The sequence below is a fragment of the Pan troglodytes genome, chromosome 12 (assembly GCF_028858775.2).
Source record: "Pan troglodytes isolate AG18354 chromosome 12, NHGRI_mPanTro3-v2.0_pri, whole genome shotgun sequence".
Classification (NCBI taxonomy): domain Eukaryota; kingdom Metazoa; phylum Chordata; class Mammalia; order Primates; family Hominidae; genus Pan; species Pan troglodytes.
Window position 1 is genome coordinate 87,638,727 of NC_072410.2, and position 26,373 is coordinate 87,665,099.

A 26,373-nucleotide genomic window follows, 5' to 3' on the forward strand; every position below is an offset into this window, starting at 1 on the left:
GAGGATGAAGGATGCTCTCACTGAAGAAAATCACACCTCTACTTAACAAGCAGGAATACTTATTAACCTCCTACCATCTTTGGAGCATGTAGAAATGATCATAGCATCTACTGCAGTGTGTTGGTTAATATTGAGTGTCAACTTGATTGGATTGAAGGAGGCAAAGTATTGTTCCTCCGTGTGTCTGTGAGGGTGTTGGCAAAGGAAATTAACATTTGAGTCAGTGGACTAAGAGAGGTAGACCCACCCTCAATCTAGATAGGCACCATCTAATCAGCTGCTAGCGTGGCTGGAATAAAAGCAGGCAGAGGAACATGGAAGGACTAGACTGGCTAGGTCTGGCCTCCATCTTTCTCCCATGCTGGATGCTTTCTGCCCTTCAACATTAGACTCCAAGTTCTTCAGCTTTTGGACTCTTGGACCTACACCAGTGGTTTGCCAGGGGTTCCCAGGCCCCCAGCCACAGACTGAAGTCTGCATTGTCATCTTCTCTTCTTTTGAGGTTTTGGGACTTGGCCTGGCATCGTTGCTCCTCAGCTTACAGGCGACCTATTGTGGGACTTCACCAGGTGATTGTGTGAGTCAATGCAGCTTAATAAACTCCCTTTCATATATCCATCTATCCTATTAGTCCTGTCCCTCTAGAGAACCCTGATTAATACATGCAGAAACATTTCCTTTCCTCTAAAAGTTTAGAAATCACATTATCTAAAATTATCAGCCATTAAGGGGTACTGCTGACTATTTTGGTGAAGCCTTTAGTCTTCTTATATGTGACCAAACCATTCCTATTTTTTTTCTTTTGTTTGTTTCTACAAATGATTACTGAACAAATCTTGTCAAGTCTATCTCATTCAACACCATCACCATGCTTGCCAGAAGCACTGCAACAACCCCTCCATTGGTCTTCCTGCTTTTATATGCTCTTCTTTGAAGTCAGCAAACTTTCTATAAAAGACCAGATACTAAACATTTTTGGTTTTGCAGCCCATCCATTCCCTATCACAGCTACTCAAATCTGCTGTAATACCAAGAAAGCAGCCTTCCATCATGGAAATTAATAGATGTGGTTGTGTTCCAATAAAACTTTATTTACAAAAAAAGAACAAAAACAAAAAGAAAAATAGTAAACAGCTGGGGAGTTTGATTACCTTCACATTGTATTAGGTTACATATTACATTAGATTTTGTCTCTTCTTAGGAAAATAAAAAGCAAATAGTATTTTGTGACTCAGAACAAAGTTTCATATTTGGTGCATATTGTTCTGTGTAGCCTTTTGAGGTTTAGTCATAATAGATCTTATCTGTCTCATCCCCTGAAACTCTCACCCAGGCAAACTACATTCCAGTTACTCTTCACTGCTAATTATTGCCTAAACATAGATATTTACTTTTTAAAAGAACTTTCAAATGCTTCTCCTGCTGTAATGAATACATAATAAGATATCTAGGGGATGGGACCAAAGTCTAAACACAAAATTTTATTTATGTTTCATATATACTTTATACACATAAGCTGAAGGTAATTCTATACAATATTGTAAATAATTTCGTGCATGAAACAAAGTTTGTGTACCTCAAACCATCAGAAAGCAGAGCTATCTCTGTCTTGGCCATCCAAATTAGCACTCAAAAAGTTTGAGATTTGGAGCATTTTGTATTTTGACTTTTCAGATTAGGAATGCTCAACCTGTACTTCAATCATTGACAGCAGAGCTCACATACTTCTCATACTCACATAAAAAAATTCACCAAGAGAGATCAAATTCTGGACCAAAAACTACACTTCAACAAATTTAAAGGTAGAAAAAGTTACGTAAAATATACTCTCAGGCCAAATGAAATTTAACCAGCAATCAATACGAGAAAGATAGCTGGAAAATTCCAAAATGTTTGTACATCAAACAGTGTGCTTATATATGGCACATAAGTGAAAGAAAAAATTTCAAAAGAAAATTTAAAACTATTTTGAACTAAGTGTAAATGAAGATACAATTTATCAAAATTTGTGAGACCCCATGAAATTAGTGGTTAGAGGGAAATTTATAGCACTGAATGTGTATATTAGAAAAGAAGAAAAATCTAAAATTGATAATTTAAACTTGCTTCTTAGAAAACTGAAGAAAGAAGAAAAATGTAATCCTAAAATGACCAGAAGAAAATAAATTACAGAAATCAGAGCAGAAATTAACAAAATTAAAAACAGTAAAGCAATGGAAAAAATTAACAAAACCAAAGCTTATTTATTGAAAATATCAATAAAATTGACAAACTTCTACATATGCTAAACAAAAAAAAAGACACAAATTACTAATATTATAAATAAAAGAGGAGTCATTTCACTGACATTAAAGAGATAATAAAATCATATTATATACAATTTTATGTCCACAAACATAGTTGGAACACTGATGGAACAAACCATTCCGTAAAATTTTCAGAGGAAATATGGCCCTGCCAATAATTTTATTTCAAATTTCTAGGATTTATAATTGTGAGAAAATAAATTTCTGTTAATATGGGCTACCCAGTTGGTGGTATTTTGTTATGTCAACTCTAGAAAATAAATATAAAAAAGAAGACCAATTGGAATTTGAAATTAAAACTACAACACCATTTACATTAGTACAAAAAAATACTTAGGTAGAGCCTGGCGTGGTGGCTCACGCCTGTAATCCCAGCACTTTGGGAGGCCGAGGTGGGCAGATCACGAGGTCAGGAGATCGAGACCATCCTGGCTAACATGGTGAAACCCCGTCTCTACTAAAAATACAAAAAGTTAGCTGGGCGTGGTGGCGGGTGTATGTAGACCCAGCTACTTGGGAGGCTGAGGCAGGAGAATGGCGTGAACCCAGGAGGCAGAGCTTGCAGTGAGCCAAGATCGCGCCACTGCACTCTAGACTGGGCAACAGAGTGAGACTTTGTCTCAAAAAAAAAAAAAAAAAAAAAAAAAAAAAAAAAAACTTAGGTACAAATTTAACAAAAAATTGACAACATCTACTTAGGAAAAACTTAAAGACTCTGAAAAAAAAGAAAAATCCACAAAGATCTAAATGGATGGAGAAATTCTCCATATTCATGTATAAGAGGATGTCAGTTCTTCTCAAAATGACCTATAGATTTAATATCATCCAAGTTGAAATTCTAGCAAGCTATTTTGTAAATATTGAAAAACTGGTTCTAAAAAATATAAAGAAAGGCAAAAGACATAGAATAATCAATACTGAAGTAGAACAAAGTTAGAGGACAGACATTACTCAACTTCAAGACTTACTGTAAAGCCACAGTGATCAAGACAATGTCTATTTGTGACAGAACAGACAGACGTCATCTGAACAGAGAGCCCCAAAATAAACCCATACAAATATTGTTAACTGATCTTTGACAAAGGAAAAAAGACAATCCAAGTGAAAAAAAAAAAATTGTCTTTTTGACAAATGGTTCCTGGAACAGATGGACATCAACATGCCAAAAAAAAAAAAATTGTCAACACATACCTTATGTCTTTCACAAAAATTAACTCAAAATGGATCATATACCTAAGTTGAAATCAAAACAATAAAATGTCTAGAAGGTATCTTGGAGAATATTGAAGTGACCTTGGATTTGAAAAGAGTTTTAAGATGTAATACCAAAAGAATGATTTGTAAGGAAAAGTTGATAAGTTGGACTTCATTAAAATTAAAAACTGCTCTGCAAAAGAAACTGGTAATAGACTGAAAGGACAAGCCACAGACTGGGAGAAAATGTAAAAAGGACGCATATCTGATAAACAACTTGTAAACAAAATATACAAAGAACTCAAACCTCAGCAGCAAGAAAACAACCTAATTACAAAGTGGGTAAAAGATCTGACAGAAACCTCTCCAAAGATACCTAAATGACAAATAAACCTATTAAAAGATGCTAACTATCATATGTCATCAGGGAATCGCAAATTAAAACACTGACATATCCTTATGTACCGATCGGAGTTGCTAAAATTGAAAACACTACAACACCACATACTGGCAAGAATGTCAAACAACAAGAGCTTGTATTCATTTCTGATGGGAATGTAAAAGGACACATCCACTTTAGAAGACAGTTTGGCAATTTCTTACAAAGTAGTCTGTTATCACGCTGCTGATAAACACATACCTGAGACTGGGTAGTTTATAAAGGAAAGAGGTTTAATGGACTCACAGTTCCACATGGCTGGGGAGGACGCACAACCATGGAGGAAGGTGAAGGGAGAGCAAAAGCACGTCTTACGTGGTGGCAGGCAAGTGGGCATGTGTAGGAGAACTCTCCTTTATAAAACCATCAGATCTTGTGAGACTTATTCACTATCACAAGAACAACATGGGCAAGACCCGCTCCCATGATTCAATTACTTCCCACCTAGTCTCTCCCACTACACATGGGGATTATGGGAGCTACAATTCAAGATGAGATTTGGGTGGGGACACAGCCAAACCATATCATTCTGCCCCTGGCCCCTCCCAAATCCCATGTCGTCACATTTTAAAACACAATCATACCCTTCCCAACAGTCCAACAAAGTCTTAACTCATTTCAGCATTAACTCAAAAGTCTACAGTCCAAAGTCTCATCTGAGACATGGAAATTCCCTTCTGACTATGAGACTGTAAAATTAAAAGCAAGTCAATTACTTCCTAGATACAATGGGGGTATGGGCAATGGGTAAATACACCCATTCCAAATGGGAGAAATTGGCCAAAATGAAGGGGCTACAGACCCTGTGCAACTCCAAAATCCAGCGGGGCAGTCAAATTTTAAAGCTCCAAAATGGTCTCCTTTGACTCCAGGTCTCACATCCAGGTCACAATGATGCAATAGGTGGGTTCGCATGGTCTTGGGGAGCTCTGCTTCTGTGACTTTTCAGGTTACAGCTCCTCTCCTGGCTGCTTTTATGGGCTGGCATTGAGGGTCTGCAGCTTTTCCAGGTACATGGTGCAAGCTTTCAGTGGATCTACCATTCTGGGGTCTGGAGGACGGTGGCCCCTTCTCACAGCTCCATTAAACAGTGCCCGGGCAGGGGACCCTATGTGGGGGCTCCTACCCCACATTTCCCTTCTGCGCTGCCCTAGCAAAGGATTTTTATGAGGGCTCCGCCCCTGCAGCAAACTTGCCTGGATATCCAGGCGTTTCCATACTTCCTCCGAAATCTAGGCGGAGGTTCCCAAACCTCGGCTCTTGACTTCTGTGCTCAAAGCCACATGAAAGCCACCAAGGCTTGGTGCTTGTTTCCTCAGAAGCAATGGCCTGAGAGCTCTATGTTGGCCCCATTTAGACACGGCCAAAGCAGCTGGGACAGAGGGCACCAAGTCCTTAGGCTGCATACAGAAGGGGTCCCTGGACCCAGCCCAGGAAACCAATTTTTCCCTCCTAGGCTTCTGAGCCTGTAATGGGAGGGGCTGCCATGATGGTCTCTGGCATGCCCTTGGAGACATTTTCCCCATTCTCTTGGTAATTAGCATTTGGCTCCTGGTTACTTATGCAAATTTCTGCAGCAGGCTTGATTTTCTCCCCATAATATTGGTGTTCTTTTCCACTGCAATGTTTTCAAACTTTTATGCTCTGCTTCCTCTTGAATGCATTGTTGCATAGAAATTTCTTCCACTAGATACCCTGAATCATCTCTCTCAAGTTCAAAATTCCACAGATCTCTAGGGCAGGGGCAAAATGCCACCAGTCTCTTTGTATAGCAAGAGTGACCTTTACTCCAGTTCCCAACAAGTTCCTCATCTCCATCTGAGACAACCTCAGCCTGGACTTTATTGTCCATATCACTAACAGCATTTTGGTCAAAACCATTCAAGGAGTATCTAGAAGTTCCAGACTTTCCTGTATTTTCCTATCTTCTTCTGAGCCCTCCAAACTTTTTAAGCTCTGACTGTTACCCAGGTCCAAAGTCGCTTCCACATTTTCAGATATCTTTACAGCAGTGCCCCACTACCTGGCACCAATTTGCTGTATTAGTCTGTTCTCATGCTACTAATAAATACATACCTGAGACTGGGTATACAAAAATCTACACATGAATGTTATAGCAGCTTTGCCTGTAACTCAGAAAATTTGAAAGTAATTAAGATGTCTTGCAACAGATGAACATATAATCAAACTGTGATATGCCCATGCAATCAAGTATCATTCTGTAATAAAAATAAATATGCTATCAAGCTATGAAAAGATTATGTACATTACGGAATTTAGTGAATAATAATGGATCAAAGGTAATGGCGGCTCATCAACTATACAAATGCACTATATTAATGCAAGATGTTAACAGTAGGAGATATTTTATACAAACATAGGGGAAAGGGAGTATATGGAAACTCTGTACTTTTGACACAATTTTACTGTAAACCTAAAACTGCTCTATGAAACAAAGTCTAATTAAAAAAACAAAAACTGCTCTATAAAAGCCAAATTAAAAGAAGGAACAAAAATATTTTATAATCTTACAAATCATAGTGATCAGTATAAGCATCAATATATTTTAGTCTAGAATTTCCTCCATATTTGAGAAATTTACAAAGATAAATATTTTAATTTTATATATTGTTTTAATCTATATTATAACACAATATTCCATATAACATTAGAAGTTTTTATGATTTTACAGATCTTTCCCAAACTGAGTAAGAGTCTCTCATTATTACTACTCGAAGGTATATGACCATTATAGAGAACAACACAAATGTAAAGCTAGTTGGTTGAAACTATATATATATGTATGTATCATACATGAGTGTGTGTGTCACATATGTTTATACATATATATGACATATGTAAAAACACTATTTTAATTGCCTACCATATTGTCAATTAAAAAAGAATGGGAAATGGTGTCACTGTGGAAATGTTTGAGGGAAAAAAAGTAATCAAATTTTTTTTCAAATTGATAATAACATTAAGTAACATTATTCAACCTTTATTATATATTAAGCATCAGAATAAGTCCTTTCATGTATTTTATGACTTAATCACAACAGTTTTATTTTAAAAGTACTAGTATTATCTTCATTCATCCATGAGAAAACTGAGTCTCAGTAACTTGCGTACTGCCATATAAAAACTAAATGAGAAAGCCAGAACTCAAACAGTCTAGCTTAACAGCTTATGTTTATCACCAGTATTTTCTATTGTTTCAAACCACTGAATGATCCTCATTTGTGGCTGTGGGAAAACTATCACTATTCTTATTTCTTTCATGGAATTGTCCAGTAAATTGTCCATTTAAAGGGCCAATAAATTAATGAGTTTGTTAGTCAGTAAAATGTCATTTGTATGATAGGCTACCGACTTATAGTAATCTATTTGTCACATTTACTCTTTAACTAGATGATGTTAGAGATAATTATATGGTTAATTTTGTCCAAATTAATTATTAAATAAGAAAGGAGATAAAGGGAAAAGGAGTGACAGAGAAAAAAAGAGGAAAGGGGAAATTGATTTTTTGAATTCTGAAGATTGAATGTATGTTTGAAAGCTTCCACCTATAGATTTACACTTAAAAGATCTGTCAAGAATTCAGAAAAAAAATAACAGAAGTGAGCAAAACCAATGGAGAGAAGTGAAGAAAACACCCCCCCAAAATAAATACAATTTAAAAAAGGAATTTCTGGTATAAATTTTATCTCAAAGTAAAAAGAAATATATCTCCTTCCTTCACTTATATAAATTTCACTATGATTTCAAAATTCTCTTTTATTGTGTTATTTGGGATAATTTTATAAATCCAATACTTAGTAATGCTAAAGAAGAAAAATTTAAACAAATTCTGAAGCAACATTCATGAGATATGCAAAAAAATAAGCAAAATATAAAATCCCTAAAGAAATTTAAGTTGCAATTTACCATTTTTTTAGTTTAATATTTCCTTGGGAAACTTTTTAAGCACTTTTTATATTTCTTAATATGTTCTATCTGCTACGGAGCTTTCAAATTGCTACAGTACAGTTGTAGAGAGAATGCCTTGGACCTTTTTAATATGTGACTTACACCCTGGTAGGAAATTACCTTGCTGCTACGGTTCACTTGATAGCACTCGGTGGGCCAACAGGTCATGGTTTAAGGACTTATGCCATAGTGATAATTCATAACCAGTTCTCATTGCACTTCAGCATGGTTGTGGGTCAAAAACACCATTATCCTTCACTTCAAGTTCACACATGTTTTGACCTATCACTTTTACTTTGATAAATCTTCTCTTGCGAATAGAAAGTGCTGTTTATCTTGAAAAGATACACTTAAGGCTATAGACAGTGGATAAGAAATAGTATATTGAAATACTTCTAAAAATTTTTAAATGTATTCAATTTAGTACACACACACATCCTCAAAAACACCCTCAGGAATGCAAAATATATGGGAGACTATGAATAGCAGCTGAGAGCAACAATTCACATTCCCGTGTTTGCTAATAGTTACATAATATGTTGTCTCCATTAAAGTCTTGCTCTTACCAACCCTTCACAACTGATGACACTGCATCATACTTTAGTGAGTAAATAAGAGTACTTAAAGAGACACTCTCTTTCTTTGCCTATGTCCATGCACATGTTCTCTTTTTTCACTCTTCTATAAGACAAGAAAGCCCCTTGCTCCTGTCAGTGGAAAATCCCAGGGCTTTGTAATGAATATCAAATCCTCACTCCTCACCTTACCAAGGACTTCAATCTTACATGTATTTCTTTTGCTTTTATCATGAATTTCTCTCTTTCTCTTTGACTCTTCTTAAAGTCAACAGTTTCTGATACCTTGAAAGTCAACTTGTTTAAAAAAAACACATCAATAAACAAACATAACAACTTTAGTTTTTTTCTCTCATCTGCTACTATGTTGGTGTTCTTTTAGAGAAAAGAAAAAAAAGGAAAGAGTGGCATCTCTTTTCTGACTCCAATCTGTGCCTTCACACTTATATTTTAAACCAATATGAAACGTAAAATGATAAAAATTCTAGATTATAACATAGTGACAGAAATACAACTAGCTTCAAGACCTTGAGGAATATGAAGATTGCTTAAACAGCACACACATAAAACTATGATAGAAGTATTGATAAACTGGACTATACCGAAGTTGAATATGTGTGTTCATAAGGACTCTCTTATTCTAGACTGTTCCATGACACACTTAGAATGAAAAGGCAAACTACAGAATGGGAGGATATATTTGCAAGTAATAAATCTTAAAAATTAGTTGTATCCAGAACCTATAAAGAGCTTCTACAAATAAATAAGGAAAAGACAGCCCAATAAAATTGGGCAAAATACATGGACACTTCACTAAAGGGACTATTCAAATGTAAAATAGCCATAGGGACATGGCGATTTGCTTCAAATTTACTACTAACAAGACAGTAAAAGTTTAAACAGCAGTGTTATGCCAACACCACCAATTCTCTGTGAGGAGACCTAAAATTAGAAGTGTTGACAAAGATGAGGAGCTACTTGAACTGTAGTACATTGCTAGTGGGAATATATCATCTACAGTCACTTTATTTATGTATCTATTTATCTTTTTTCTACCTTTATTTTAGGTTTGGGGGTATATGTACAGGTTTCTTACATGGGAAAACTGCATGGCACTGAGGCTTGGCGTACAAATGATTCCATCACTAAGGTAGTGGGTATACTACCCAATAGGTAGCCTTCCAACCCATGTCTCTCTCCTACCTTCCCACCTCAAGCAGTCCTCAGTGTCTACTGCTCTTAGGTTTGTGCCCATGTATGTTCAGTGTTTAGTTCTCACTTAAGTGAGAACATGAGGTATTTTGTTTTCTGTTCCTGTGTTAGTTCACTTATGATAATGGCTTCTAGCTTCATTATTGTTGCTGCAAAGCACATTATTTTATTCTTTTTTATGGGTGTGTAGTATTCCATGGTGTATGTGTGTATATATATATATAAATTATATATATTATATATAATGTATATAATAAATACATAAAATATTTTCTTTATCCATTCTATCATTGATAAGAATCTTGGTTGATTCCATGTCTTTTTACTTTAGAAAACTGACATTATCTCTTAAAATTGAACCTACTCTGCCTAGATATATGCTGAAAATAAAGTGCCAACATTTATGCAAAAAGTATATACAGAAGCATTATTTTAAATTTGAAAGAACTCAAGTATATATCAAGTAGAAAGAATGAGTAAATCAATTTTAGTATATTCATTCAATAAAACACTGTACAGCAATGAAAATTATGTCATACATACATTTCTCAATGTTAATGAAAACAGCGATAGAAGCCAGATATCTAACAATACATGCATATGACTCCAATTAAATTTAATTATAAAAGGCAAGTACTTTGTGAACTTCCAACACCATAAATTTGTTTCCTATAAATAATAATATAAACTCTGGGCATTATCATAAAATGAAAATATTTGTGTGATCACCATCCAGGTCAAGGCTCCTTAATAGCCCACACCAAACATTATGTCTATGTTGTAAATTTCTCATCTTTATCAACAACTGAAGCAAGCAGCTAAAATTTCAAATTCCAAAGGCAAGGTCATTGATATGCAAATGGCATGTATTGTGGTAGACATAGAAATGTTTCTACTATGTTAACCTCAAGAATTTCTATGAAGAGCATGAAAGAGGACCTAGTTAGCAGGAGAACCACTTCAGACTTAATCTGATTCTCTGTGATGTTTATTCAAGCCTTCCAATTCCCTTTCATTCTGTCAAACAAAAGTTACTCAAAATTATATGTCTGAAATGTTTCAGTGTTACTAGCATCCAGACAGGTGGCAACAATAAAATGTCTTTGCAAATACATGTAGCTTATTCTGTCTTTAATGTTTTACATGACCTAGGCTTATTTCCAGTAGTTAATAAACAGCACCTTGGCCACCCATCTGAACCTAGCTAGGAGTTATGGGGACAATGTCTTAGAGTACTTCCTCAATATGTCCCTTTAGTTATAACATACTACTCCCATTTTAAAAGTGGTAAAACTGAGGTTCAGTAAGATTTATAGTAAGTAAACATTTTATTTGATTTTAAAAGCTTTTCTCTTACTTTAATTCTTATACTGCCAATTATTACAAGCCATTTTAGTTATTCTGCATTTTATTTCTGATCTACTCACTCTTATATAGACATGAGATTATTCTGATAATTATGTTTCACAAAATGTCTATTAATTTATCCCACCAATATTTATTGAGCACAGTTTGCAGACATTGTTCTAGATGTTGAAGACTCAAAAGTAATATTTTTGCATGCTTGCAGTTTATATTGCAGTGGGGAGTGTTGAAAGGAGAAAAATATAAATATAACAAACAAAAATTGTATTGAATATTAGAAATTGATACATTGTGAAAAATATGAGGTTAAAAGTATTGGAAATTCTGAAGAAGGCATTGCAACATGAAATAGGGTGGTCAGATGGATCTCTCAAGAATGATGAAACTATACAAAGACTTGAAGAAGGAAAGGGAGTGAACTCTGCAGATATTTAAGGAAAATATGTTCCAGTAGGGAAAAAAGAGCTCAAGGCTGGAAGTTATTGGTGTAGTTGTAAAAAGTAAACAGGAGATAAGATCAGAGATATAAAGGAGGGTGAAATTGTGAGAACCCTTTATACCATTATAAAATGTTTAATTTTTATTCTGAGAGCAATGGTAGTTAGCAGCTAATCCTGTGATATGATCCAATCTATATTTTAACATAATTATCTGGATGTACATATATTTTAGGAGGACATAAATGAAATAAATGTGTTGGATATGAAGCTAATTCAACAGTTCAGGAGAGATTTGATTAGTAGCATTGGAGATGGTGAATAAAACCTGGTCACCAACATATTTCTTAATGGATTAGATGAGAGTGAAAAAATGGAGTCAAAGATGACTCCATCCAAGTGTTTTTACTTGGAAAAATTAAAGATGGTTGTCATTAACTGAGATGTTCAAGCTCATGAATAGAGCTAACTTGAGGAGATGAGCAGTTTAGTTGGAGATGCAAGTTCAATATAGGAGTGATTATGGTGACTAGGAGGTTGGGAATATGAATCTGGGCCATAGGAGAGTGAACTCTAGGTTTATACTGGAGATATGAATTTGGAGATCAGCAGTATGCAGATGATATATAAATAAATAGAATAGATGAGATTACCAAACAAGTGATAGTAGGTTGGTAGAGGAGAGATGTTTAACAGCTTAGCATTTGGGCACCCAAACTTAGAAGACCTAGGAAAATAGGTTGCATGAGAAATTGAGACTAAGGAACACTAAAGAGTCATGAAGAAAACTAGGAGTGTGTCCTAGAAGCCACATAAAGATCAACTTTAGTAAAGGCTTTTGCTGTCAAGTAAAATTATGTCTGAGAATTGAATAAGGGTCTTAACAATATGGGTTATTTGGTATTCTTGGACAGCAGAGTAGACTAGAGAGATAGGAAAGAATGTCTGAGTAGACTAGAGTTAAGAGAAATTGGAAAAAAAGAGATTCAACTACAAACAGTAAGTATAGAAAACTCTTTGAAGAAACTTTCCTATAAAGAGAAGAGAGAATTGGGGAGCTGAAGAAGAAAGTGGGTTTAAGAAAAATATTTGTAATATTATATATTTATTTTAGGTGGGAGAAATAACAACATACGTCAATGGAAATTACAAGGGTAGAGGAACACCTAAATAATGTAAAAGAGGACAGAGAGAATTCTGTAACATTTGTCACCAAGCAGTAGAGAGAGAACGTATCTGATACCATGTTTCCTCCCCTATATTCGTTTCTCAACTTGTCCTATCCATGGTCAAACTATTCCTCATCAACATGATTTTCTTCTGTTACTTTATGTCACGTTATATCTGACTGTGGTTCCCACTTTGAAGGCCATGTTAAAGACATTCCAAATTTACATATACTTTCTACTACTCAGTAATAACTATTGAAACAAAAAAGGTCACTTCCAGAACCAATTCCAGAATATGCTAAGTAACTGAAAAGTCTAAAAAATTATGCAGACTAGCATTGCATCCTATAGTGTATTAGTCTGTTTGGGCTGCCATAACAAAACAGCACAGACTGGCTGGATTAGACAAGAGAAATTTACTTTCTCATGGTCCTAAAGGCTGAAAGTCCAAGATCAAAGTGTCAGTAAGGTCGGTTTCTGGTGAAGCCGCTCTCCTTAGTTTGTAGATAGCTGCCTTCTAATCTGTCCTCACATGGCCTGGCATTTTCCTTACACAGAGAGATATCTGGCAGTGCAGGGAAAAAAGAGAGTGTGAAAGAGAAAACAAGCTGGTGATATTTGATCTTTCAACTTTATTGAGAACATTTAGGGGAAAACTTTTTAAGTGGCTGTGAGTGTTGATTCTAAAAGATTTTATAACAGCAGTAGTAGGTATTTATAGAGCAAGTATTGTGAACTAGGCAGAGAGTTAAGTTTATTGTACAATTATTTCATGCAATCTTCCTAACAAATTTAGGTAGTAGCTGAGATTATCTCTATTTTTAAAGAAATTGACAGGTTATTTACTTATTTACACACGGCTTGTGTCTTAGTTTGTTATGGCTGCTATAACAAAATAGCTTAGACTAATTTATAAATAATAGAAATTTATTTATCACAGTTCTGGAAGCTGGGAAGTTCAAGATCAAGGTGCCAACAGATTCAGTGACTCTCGGCTTCATAAATGGAGCCTCTTGCTGTGTTCTCATATGACAGATGGGGTGGAAGGAAACTCTCTTCAATCTCTTTTATAGGAAACTAATTTCGTTCATAAGGGATTAGCCCTCAGGACTTCACTTCCAGGAAGGTGCTACTTTTTAACACTATCACATTATTAGGTTACAACATAACAATTCTGTATTATAAAGACACATAAACAAGTATGTTCATTGCAGCACTACTTACAATGGTAAAGACATGCAATCAACCTAAATGCCCATCAGTGATAGACCGGATAAAGAAAATATGCTACATATGCACCATGGAATACTATGCAGCAATTAAAAAAAAAAAAAAAACAAGATCATGTCCCTTGCAGGGACATGGATGGAGCTGGATGACATTATCCTCAGCAAACTAATGCAGGAACAGAAAACCAAATACCACGTGTTCTCACTTATAAGTGGGAGCTAAATGATGAGAACACATGGACACACAGAGGGGAACAATACACACTGGGGCATTTCAGAAGGTGGAAGGTGAGAGGAGGGAGAGAATCAGGAAAAGTAACTAATGGGTACTAGGCTTAATACCTGGGTGATGACATAATCTGTAAAACAAACCCCCCATGACACAAGTTTACCTATGTAACAAAGCTGCACTTGTATCTCTGAACTTAAAATAAAAGTCAAAAAAAAAAGATAAAATTAAAACAAAAATTTCTAGCGGTCACTAACACTCAGACCATAGCATTTTGGAAGTAACATAAATTAACTCTAGGAAAATACTTCTTACCATGCTAAAGTAATTGTTCTTTATCTTCTTGATGATAGCATGATTGTTGTCTGGATCTCGTTGGGACAGATCTTTGGTTCATGGATACTCAGTGCTTTTTCTGATCAATACCCTTGTAACTTTAAATTAGTTTGTTGTCCTTCTTGTCCTTCATGTTAAAAATATGGCTTTGTGAGAAAGATGATATTTGTGGCACTCCCTACTAAGTCTCTGAAATTTAATTATCAAGCAAAAGCATAATCCGAAGGGGAATGGAAATGTAACTTTGTGATTAGAATAAAATTCCAGTGGAAGCCAAATTTGGCAAATGTTGTCAAGCAAAGAAGATGATGGGCTCCATGGTGAATTTGGATATGAGTAAAATCTTCAGTCTAATTCAAGTTCATTTGCTCCTCTTGGACATTAGTTCATCATATGACATTGGACCATGAATTTTCTGCCCATTCCCCTATTTCTGGAATCCCTTTCTGACTAATGCAAATAGTTTCTATCTGAATCCATACATGAGGATAATCTAGCTACGGCTTATCTCCCATTACAGTGCAGACTACTCTTCATCCAATTGGTAGTCTGAGAAAATGGAATCTCTCTGTTTCAAACTTTGCTCAGAGCATCAAACCATAGCAGAGAAACAGAAGTAGTAAAGCAATAGCAGAATTGTGCAAAAAAAAATTACTTTTCTAGGAAGAAGAGACACGATGTATGTATATATGTGGCTAAATAGGCAGAATAAGAAGAGATGGGAGAAATTTTTGTACTGAGTTCAGAAACGGTGATCTTACAGAGGCTTTAACTTATTCCAATTTCCAAAGACACACAGATATAAGTGCATTTAACCTGGTTCACAGATAATGATCCACTGAAGCTTGATATTCCTTAGTACACATCAAATAGGTCAGCCAACATTCTCTGGCTATGCCTTATCTGAATTGTATAAAACATCTTTAATGAGCAAACTTTCTTCTTCTATCATTTTCATTTATTTTCCAGGTCAAATTATGGTCTATAAAATGATGAGAACTGAGAGGTTAATTTCTGAGGAATTAATTAAAGGAAGAAATTAGAAATATATTTCAAAAGTGTGTAATAGCAGATAAATATTAAGAATTAAACAATAAAAGATACATTTCTATGACTAATTTTATTATAGCCATAGGCCTTATTTTAAATTGCTTTTCAATTTAAATGAAAATGCTTCCAATCATAAATTTTCCCCTTTGCTAGTTATTTGTTAAACAACTAAATGAAATTTTAGTTACATTCTACAAAAGCTTAATCAACACTACAGTTGTAAATCACCAGGCTGAAGCTAGGACATTAGTATTTCAAAGCCTCTTCTATTACTGTATTTATAACTTTATTTCTGAAATATATATACAGATTTCATTACATTGCCAATTATTTATATTTGTTTCATGTCCACAGAAAATAGAGTATCATTACAAAATTTTAGGTTCATCTTTTTTTTTAATTGAAAACTAGTGAAATTATCTGAATGTTTTAAGGAATATGCTATTTTAATTACTGTATTTTTATTGGTTATTGTCAATATTTTAGTTATGTTTGTTATTGATTAGTTAATAAAATTCATTTAAAAATAATCCAAAACCATTTCCCAATATTGCCAAAAAATGGAATAACTATACATTTACTGGAAACATTTAAGATAAAGTTGTAGATCCATTAAATGTAAAATTTTTCAAACTACTTCTCTAGTCATATGTCCTCTTAGAGGATAATATCTAGAATTTATATTCAATGGTGCATACATTTAAATTTATTACAGCCTGAACAGTTTTACAAACAAGAAAGAAAAACTGGCTTCATATAGTTCATAAGACCAAATGCAGACTCAGCTTAAAGAATATAAAATGCAAAGCAGGAAATAAAGCAATTGCTTTCATTTGCAAAAAAAGAAACTACCAATCTGATCTTTTTTTTTTTTTTTTTTTTTTTTGAGACGGAGTCTTGCTCTGTCGCCCAGGCTGGAGTGCAGTGGTGCGATCTCAGCTCACTGCAAGCTCCACCTCCCGGGTTCACGCCATCCTCCTGCCTCAGCCTCGCAAGTAGCGAGTAGCTGGGATTACAGGTGCCCACCACCACGCCCAGCTAATTTTTTTTTTTTTTTGTATTTTTAGTAGAGACGGGGTTTCACCGTGTTAGCCAGGATGGTCTCCATCTCCTGACCTCGTGATCCGCCTGCCTAGGCCTCCCAAAGTGCTGGGATTACAGGCGTGAGCCACCGTGCTGGGCCCAATCTGATTGTTCTAAGTTTACCAACCTTCGAATGGAAAAAAAAAAAAAAAAAAAGTGCTGGTGAAAATCATAAAAAATTAAATCTGGGAAAAGGAGAGCTCAAATATTGCACAGACATTCTTAAAATGAGGATAATTCCTACTGTTTTATTATCTGGAGTGTTTATTTAACTATAGTAATTTGTATGGCAAATAAAGTACTATGGAATGTATTACATAAATACATGCATTTCAGACAAAAGGATACTACTTTGCCCACTGCCATTGTTTAACAGAAAACTGTTCCAGTCATTTTGAAAAGAAAAGAGAAATGTTTCTAAAAATCTCTTCTTCTGGACATTTGGGTCTCCATTTTAGGTAGCCTGAGTATCATATATTTTCTTTGTCATTTTTTCCTCTCCCATGGTTAGTCAATTACATCTTTCTGAACTGCATGTTAACTTTAACTAGGGAAGTGAATGAAAAATATGAGTTCAGAACAGTTGTAGTCCTGTTTCATTATAAGCTAGAAGAGTACTGTGATAACTGCTTTACAGAATAGGTTAGACACTTGACAATGAATTAGGTGACGCAGTGACATGTCATCCCATTACATGTAACAATTGTTACAGAAAAAAAAACACCTTGTTTACATTCTAGGCATATTTGTCCTCAGGATTAGTAACTTAAAATAGATAAGGTAAAAGGGAAAATAAACATTTATCTATGACTAATGGGTGTTTTCATTTTTAGCTAAAGGGCCATATCTGTACTTTTTAGTAATAATAGAATCTATCTCCAACTGTCAGTGTTGAGGAAAAAAAAATGTCGTTCATATAAAATTCATAGAAATAAAGGGGTTGCTGTCATAATGCTTTTGAGAGAGCACTGTCAAATCTCTCTAAGCCTTTAGTTTAAATGTCATTTCTAGTCAACTGCGGAGATTTTTTAAGTGTTTCAGAACTGGCATTTTTCCTAGGGGTATATTGGATATTTCAAACAATTTGTATTTTTTTATAAAAGACACTCTATTGCCAATTTTTGTAAGATGCCTTCCCACATCATGTCATTTGTAAATTAATTGTGGAAGAAAATATGCAGAAAATTTTCATTGGTTTTCAAGTGGTAGAAAATGGACAAAGATTGCCAGGACAAGGGCTTCATCAATAAGACAGTAAACCATATAGGGAAATTACAGTGGGATGACCCTCTCTTCTTACTCTGTATAAAGAAGGGTTAATTGTGAGTCAAAATTGTCCTGTGACTCCTCCAAAGGGAGTCTATTATTAAGGATGAAAATGATTCATTACTACAGTAGATACACACAAAAAGGCCATCCAGTTATGGTAAGACAAAAACTACCTCATAGGGAAATTGTAATATCTTAATCTCCTTCACTAACACTTTCTAGTACAAATACCCGTATAAATTTGGGCTATTGTCTTTCTCACTTGACAACTTATAATTCTTTATGTCTTTTGTAGATGTGTGTCATAAAAGAGGTCTTTTCTTTCTTCCCAAAATACTTTGGAGTGGTTTCTTCCACCGGGCTTGGTCTTAGGTAGATTATAGTCTTGTAAGCAAAACATTTATGAAGTCATTTTTTTGTCACCTACCAATCCAAAAACAAAATTGCCTTTTTAAATGACTAAAACTATCCACAATAGTAGTCCCCTCTATATATGTCAGTTCTTGTTAATATGTGTATTTCAGTTTATTTATTAACCTTCACAATTCTTGTTGTAAGTTATTTAATAGCCACCAAATCAGATCAAGAGAATTAAATATATGCTGTGTAAATAAAGAGAAATGATTTGAACTGAAATCAAATGGAGTTAATGATTCCATCATTGTTATATGTATAAGTCTGAGTCCAATCTAAAGATAGAAACCACAAATAGTTTAAATGAAGAAAGTTTAACAGAAAACATTATTAAACTATGATAGAGTAACTCTAAAACTATCAAGAGAACTTTAAAGAATTTCCTAGGACTAAAGAAGAGTACTCAAGGAGGAACAAACTTGAAAGGAAGCCTCTTCCTCTGGGTTGGGGTTCAGACTTCATTGGAGAGGACGTGGTTGTCTCCCATTGGATGGTAAAGTTCACATGGTTGTGGAAGAATTTCCAGGAAAATAGGAAACAACTCTCTGGGGTACAGATGACCAAGGCTGGTGAGCAGTCATGCAGAGGGACTCAGAGTCCCACTGTAGGATGAGTACTGTATAGTACATGGTACAAGGGAGACAAGCCCCTTCTTCCTGAAATGAGCCTCCAGCATATTGTACTGACAAAGCTTCTTAATATTGTTCTCACTGTAAAGAAGTCCTTAAATGGTGCAATCATTATAATGAAAGAGATACTGAAGAATGAACTCTTTGCTAAGAGGCAACACTTGATAAACTGGCACGCTAAGATACTGAACACTTTTATATTTTGTCTTAAATATAAGGATTCTATTTTTTAAAATATTAGGCCAAACAGCAAATCTCTGATTTTAGTTTTTTGCTTTGCTTTTTTGAATTGAATTATTTCCAATAGGTGATGCAATGAAAGTTGAGACATTTTGCAAACTATTAAATTAGTTAATTGGTGTTTCAGTGAATGCAATGCTTGTATAAGAACCATTAAATATAAAAACATAAAGAAATATCTATTTCCTCTTGTATAATTTTTCAGAAGTTGTCTCAGACAAAGAGGGTATAGTGAAATAAGTCTAGAAATAACTTCTAACTTCTAGCACAGTCCTTTTTTTCTTTAACATGATTCAAATCATGGGTTGCTTGAAATTTAATATTTGTTACTATGTTGACTCACCTTGCCTATCCAAACACCTAAGAAATGGGAAGATGATTAACTGAGAAACCATTCAGCATACCTTATCAATGCAATAAACTTAAATAGATAATTTGAAATTCCAACATTTGCACTGAGACAAAGTGATATAGAGGAAATGGAGTTATTTTTGAAGCTGATATCTGATATTGTATTCCACCTCTTCCATTTCTTAGCCATTTAACCTAGAGCATGTTTTACTTCATTATGTGATATTTGAAATGCAAACAACCTTACATATGTATTTTTTTAAAATAGTACTAGGTGTAACACTCATGAACTCTAGGAAATAGAATATTAATAGGACCAGTGAAGAAACCTGTGAGCTCTATGTCCATCCCTTTTACTTGTTTATATTCTAAAAGCTAATGTAAAAAACATTCAAAGCTAAACTGAATTTTGTGTTTATTATTTTACCTTTTTGTTCTTACAGATTTATAGGGAAGAAACAGTCATTTCTAAATATTATTTAGATTGTCCTTGTTAAAATTACCATAATATAGTTTCTACTTTTTTAAAATCTTGCCTCATTCTAAGATTCAACTATACTAGTGTATAACAGTTCGTTTTTTTTCTCATTTGTATAATATCCAGTTGAGTCAATCTGAAACTATTTATACATGCTTCTATACATAGTCATCGTTTTTAATTCATTGTTCTTGGTTAGAATGTTCTTGGTTTGAATATTCTTCTACATATTCCTCAGTAAAAAGGGGAAGATTCCAAATACTTTATTTACTTAGTATGGGGAATACCAGGTTGTAGGCTATGTGCATGTTATAATTTCAAAGAAACTGTACCAATATATACTTCTATCAGCGTGGTGTAAGCATCCCAGTTGTTCCACATTGTCCAGACACCAGATATTTTCACATCTATGGACATGAAAATATGGTTCACCTTATACAAAAATTAATTCAAGATGGATTAAAGACTTAAACATTAGACCTAAAACCATAAAAACCCTGGAAGAAAACCTAGGCAATACCATTCAGGACATAGGCATGGGCAAGGACTTCATGTCTAAAACACCAAAAGCAATGGCAACAAAAGCAACAATTGACAAATGGGATCTAATTAAACTAAAGAGCTTCTGCACAGCAAAAGAAACTACCATCAGAGTGAAGAGGCAACCTACAGAATGGGACAAAATTTTTGCAATCTACTCATCTGACAAAGGGCTAATATCCAGAATCTACAATGAACTCAAACAAATTTAGAAGAAAAAATTAAACAACCCCATCAAAAAGTGGGCAAAGGATATGAACAGATACTTTTCAAAAGAAGACATTTATGCAGCCAACAGACACATGAAAAAATGCTCGTCATCACTGGCCATCAGAGAAATGCAAATCAAAACCACAATGAGATACCATTTCACACCAGTTAGAATGGTGATCATTAAAAAGTCAAGAAACAACAGGTGCTGGAGAGGATGTGGAGAAATAGGAACACTTTTACACTGTTGGTGGGACTGTAAACTAGTTCAACCATTGTGGAAGTCAGTGTGGTGATTCCTCAGGGATCTAGAACTAGAAATACCATCTGACCCAGCCATCCCATTACTGGGTATATACCCAAAGGATTATAAAACATGCTGCTATAAAGACACATGAACATGTATGTTTATTGCAGCACTATTCACAATAGCAAAGACTTGGAACCAACCCAAATGTCCAACAATGATAGACCAGATTAAGAAAATCTGGCACATATACACCATGGAATACTATGCAGCCATAAAAAAGGATGAGTTCATGTCCTTTGTAGGAACATGGATGAAGCTGGAAACCATCATTCTCAGCAAACTATCGCAAGGACAAAAAACCAAACACCACATGTTCTCACTCATAGATGGGAATTGAACAATGAGAACACATGGACACAGGAAGGGGAACATCACACACCGGGGCCTGTTGTGGGGTGGGGGGAGGGGGGAGGGATAGCATCAGGAGATATACCTAAGGTTAAATGACGAGTTAATGGGTGCAGCATATCAACAGGGCACATGTATATATATGTAACTAACCTGCATGTTGTGCACATATACCCTAAAACTTAAAGTATAATAAAAAAAAAATTAAAAAAAAAAGAAAATATGGTTCACTACTAGACCTAATTTTTTTTTATTATAAAGTTTCCTGATTATCTCTTTATATATTTATTTGCTGTTATGTATTCTCTTATGTGGAATTCCTGTTCTATTTCTGGCCCACTGTTCTACTTGTTTATTGAACTAGTTTTTATTTATTTAGTATGTGAGTTACACAATCTCCCAGTCTTGGGCTTGTCTCAGGAAATAATAGATTTTTGAGATAAATTGAAATCTGTAATTTTAGTTGAATGTATCAATATTTTCTATTCCAATTATTGTGTCTTTTGTAAAAACTTTCTTCTCTCTATAAGGTCACATGGCTTTTTATTTTCTTTTGAAAATTTTGCCATTATTTTTACACTTGAAATTCACTTAGTATCAATTTGTATTTATTATATTTTATCTATGTGGATAACTAATGGGCTCTGCAGTATTGTCGCTGGGTTCAGCCTTTCTCAGGAATATGCAATATATCTTTATAAAAGTGTTAATATATGTATGAACCTGTTTCTTAGCTGTTTATACTGGTTTATTGATAATTTTTGCTATTATTTCACCTGTGCCATATGATATAAATTACTCTAACTTCATAATGTTTCACTAATTATTATAAAAATACATAATATTCTTTTTCTAGGTTTACTTCATTCTAAGGTTTGCACATTTTTCCATTTACATTTTAGCAGTAGCTGGTCAGTTTCCTTTAAATACTGAAATTTTGACTGGAATTACATAGAATCTGAAAATCAGTTTGAGCAAAATCAACCACCTTAATGTAATAAGTCTTTTTTCCATGAAGAATATATATGTCTTCACTTATTTAAGTGTTTTTAACTTTCTTTTGATAAATTGTAGCATTATCTATATTAATATTTTGAATATATTTTGTTAAAATTATGCTTTATTTTTGCTGCTCTGATTTTTTGTTTAAATTATCTTCTTTCTTATGGACATAGAGTTGATTTTTATATATTGATTATAGAAATATCCCCCTGGCAAAACTCTAGCATTAATTCTAACCATCTGCCTGTATGTCATTTTTGAAATGTTCTCTAAATAGTTTTAGTCTTTTCTTTCCAAAGTTTTCATGTTTTTTGTTTGTTCACCTACATTGGAGAAGATTTTCAAAATATTGAATAAGTTTTAATTTTGAAATTTTTTTCTGACTTTTAAAAGATGTTTCTTGTGTTTGACCATGGAAACAGTATTTGTAAGGTTTTTCTAGGTACTATTCAAGGGTTATTGATATGGTCAGGCTTTCTGTTCCCATCCAAATCTCATCTTTAATTGTAATCCCCATAATCCCCGGGTGTCAAGGGAAAGACCAGGTGGAGGTAACTGAATCATGGGGCGGTTTACCTCCATGCTCTTCTTGTGATAGTGAGTGAGTTCTCACGAGATCTGATGGTTTTATAAGGGGCTCTTCTTCCTTTGCTCTGCACTTCTCCTTCCTGTCGCCTTGTGAAGAAGGTGCCTTATTCCAATTCACATTTCACCATGATTGTAAATCTCCTGAGGCTTCCCCAGCCATGCAGAGCTGTGAGTCAATTAAACCTCCTTGGTTTGTAAATTACCCAGTCTCAGCCAGTTTTTTATAACAGTATGAAAATGGAATGATACACTTATCTACAAAGAGAGTAATTTCATTCCCAGTCTACTAAGCATTTTTAAAACATATATTTATGTGAATTTTAATGAAATGTTGTTTTAAATGCTACTTATTTGAGAGTTCTTTTTCATGAACAAATTTCCAGAGGTTTGTTTATATTATTAGTTTCCTTCAAATACTGAATTCTGTTTCTGTTAAACCTATGTCCATGTATTCTATTTATTAAATATTATTCCTATCTTCTCAACATTTTTCTTTCTCCCTTCTTTATTTTATTCTGTTGTTATACAGTTGAAAACATACCTTACTAAATATAATCATATATCATTTTCTAAGTATATAAGGATGTACATATTTATCAAACTATTGCATTTTCTGTGTTTCACAGTTTTTATCTATATCTTTTAAATTATTATTTTGTTACATTGTTATTTTCATCATGATTTAATATACTAATGTATACCACAGGACTCCAAGTGAATTCCACTTATCTGTCCTGCTTTTTGGATACTGTCTCCGTGCACTTAGCCCTCAAATTTTGGGGCTCATCTGTTTCTTCTCTCTCAGGGATTGCTGGCTTCTATTGCCACATGCCCAATGTCTTGAAGATTGTTGTGTGAAGTGGAAGTAAACCTGATTCCTTTTACTCCATATTTTCTAGAATCACATGTCATATCATAATGTTTTAAAATATTTAAAGCCCACCAGAAAGCTGATAATTTAGAGAATAGTAAAGGAATTTGAACAAGAAAATGATTAGCCCCTCCATGTAAAGAAAAAAACTAAGTTTGCTTTTATTCTGAGAGGAGTAGTAAATAAAATAAGGTTGGAGATGCTATAGAGGAAGATTTTTTTTAAAAAAAGGTTGAATTTTTGACAACTGTCTAAAGACTAAGTGCAGTCTAGCATATTAGTTTTAGGAACCCTAAGAGAACTACCTAAAGTTACAATTTTAAAAGTTAAAACCTGACCATATTCTCTCTATAAGAAAAACATTTTAAAAATACAGATATGCTGAGAGCAAATGGATGGAAAAAAGATATACCATACAAATGGTAATAATAAAAATAAGAAAGCAAAATGGGTATAAATCACATAAAATAGATTTCAAGACAAAAAGTACTACATAGACACAGTAAGAATTTCATCTGATAAAAGTGTAAATTCATAAAGAAGAAATAAATGTGTGTGTGGGCTAATAGGTGCTTCATGAAACATGCCATAAAAATAACAAAATTAAATGGAGAAATAGGAAAATGCAAAATTATGACTGGAGATGTTATCAACTATGGTAGACAAAATTCTAAAAATTTTCCAACAAGATTCCTGTCCTTTGCTAAATCAGTCAAACACTAAGCTAATTATTGCTACAAAGTGACTTTGCAAATGTAACTAAGGTTACCAAACAGCTGATCTTAAAGTAGGGAGATTATCCTAGACTGTCTAGGTGGGCCCAGTACAGTCACGTGAGACCTAAAAAGCAGAAGAGGAAGGCAGAAAAGTAAGCCAGAAAAAAAAGCATAAGAGAAAGAAAGAAAGTAGGAGATGGGGATGAAGCCCAAGGGAGGTCAGAAAGATTTGAAGCATAAAGAAAACACAAACTGTTATTGCTGGATTCTGAGATGGAGGAAGGAAATCCTGAACTAATGAATGGCTAAAAACAACTTCTCACCAGTAGCCAGCAAGCAAATGGGGAAACTCATTTCTGCAACAGCATGAAAATGAATTCTTCGAAGAACCTAACTGAGATTGGAAGCAGATTCATACTAAGAACACCCAGAAAGGAGCACAGCCCTGCTGACACTTTCCTGGGGCCTGGGAAACCCAGAGAACAGAAATAGCTGAGCCATGCTTTACCTAGACTGAGGAACTACAGAGCTGTTAGTTAGTAAATAGGAATTGTTTTTAAGCCACTAAATATGTGATAATTTTTGACAGCATCAATACAAAACTAATTCAATATATTTTCTAAGCAAATGATAAAGCAACTAGAGAAATAATTAGAAGAGGCATAGGTCTGAAAGACACAACCACCACCTTTACTTAATTGATACGTGTAGAACAATACATCCAAAACTTGTAACATACTTGTTCTTTGTGGATACACATGGACTATTTTCTAAGTTAGACCATATTGTGGCCCATAAAAAAATAATAAACTAGAAAAGATTAAAATCAAATATTGTGTTCTCTGAACATAGTAGAATTAAAATTGACACCAACTGCAGTAAGACAACTAGGAAAACTCCAATTATTTGAAAATTAACAACATAATTCTAGATAATTCATGAGTCAAAACAGAAATCATAAGAAAAATAAAAACATTTTTATAACAATATGAATAAGAAAATATGAATGATTAAAGTGAAATTTATAAAGATGCATGTTTAAAGAAGAAAGCTCTAAAAATCAATAATCTAATGATAGAAGTTCCCACCTCGAGAAACAAGAACGCAAATTAAACCGAAGTAAAAAAAAAAAGGAATACAATAAAAAATAGAGAATGTTAATGCAATTAAATGATTATTAGTAAAGATCAATATAATTAATTGGCCTCTAACTAGGCTGATAAAAATACAAAATCTAAAATACAAATTACCAATATAAGTAATGCAAGAGAATGTCATGACAGATCCAGCAGGTTAAATCTTAAAATACAGGATCATGAAAAAGACTGGATAATATGAGAATATTATGAATAAATTATACCAAAACATTTGAGAATCTACATGAAACAGAAAAATTCTGGAAAGATACACAGTGCCAAAACTGACTCAGAAGGAGATAACAAATAGAAATCTAAATATCTATGCCATTTAAATAAATTAAATTGTAATAAAAATCTCCTAACAACTAGGAAACAAAAGTCCTGGCCCAGATTGTTTCACTGATAAACTCTATCAAATATTTAATAAATAAATAATACCAGCCTCAAAAGGATTTTAGAAAATACAGTTAGAGGAAACATTTTCCAATTCATTTTGTTAGGTCAGCATTACTCTGATACCAATTTCAAACAAAGACAACAGAAATGAAAACAGATTTTTAAAAAATCCTTATAAAATGTTAACAAATGAATTGCAGCAGTTACTTTAAAAAGATAATGCATCATGACCAAATATGGTGTATTTCAAATATTGAAAATATTCTATTAACTTTAGAA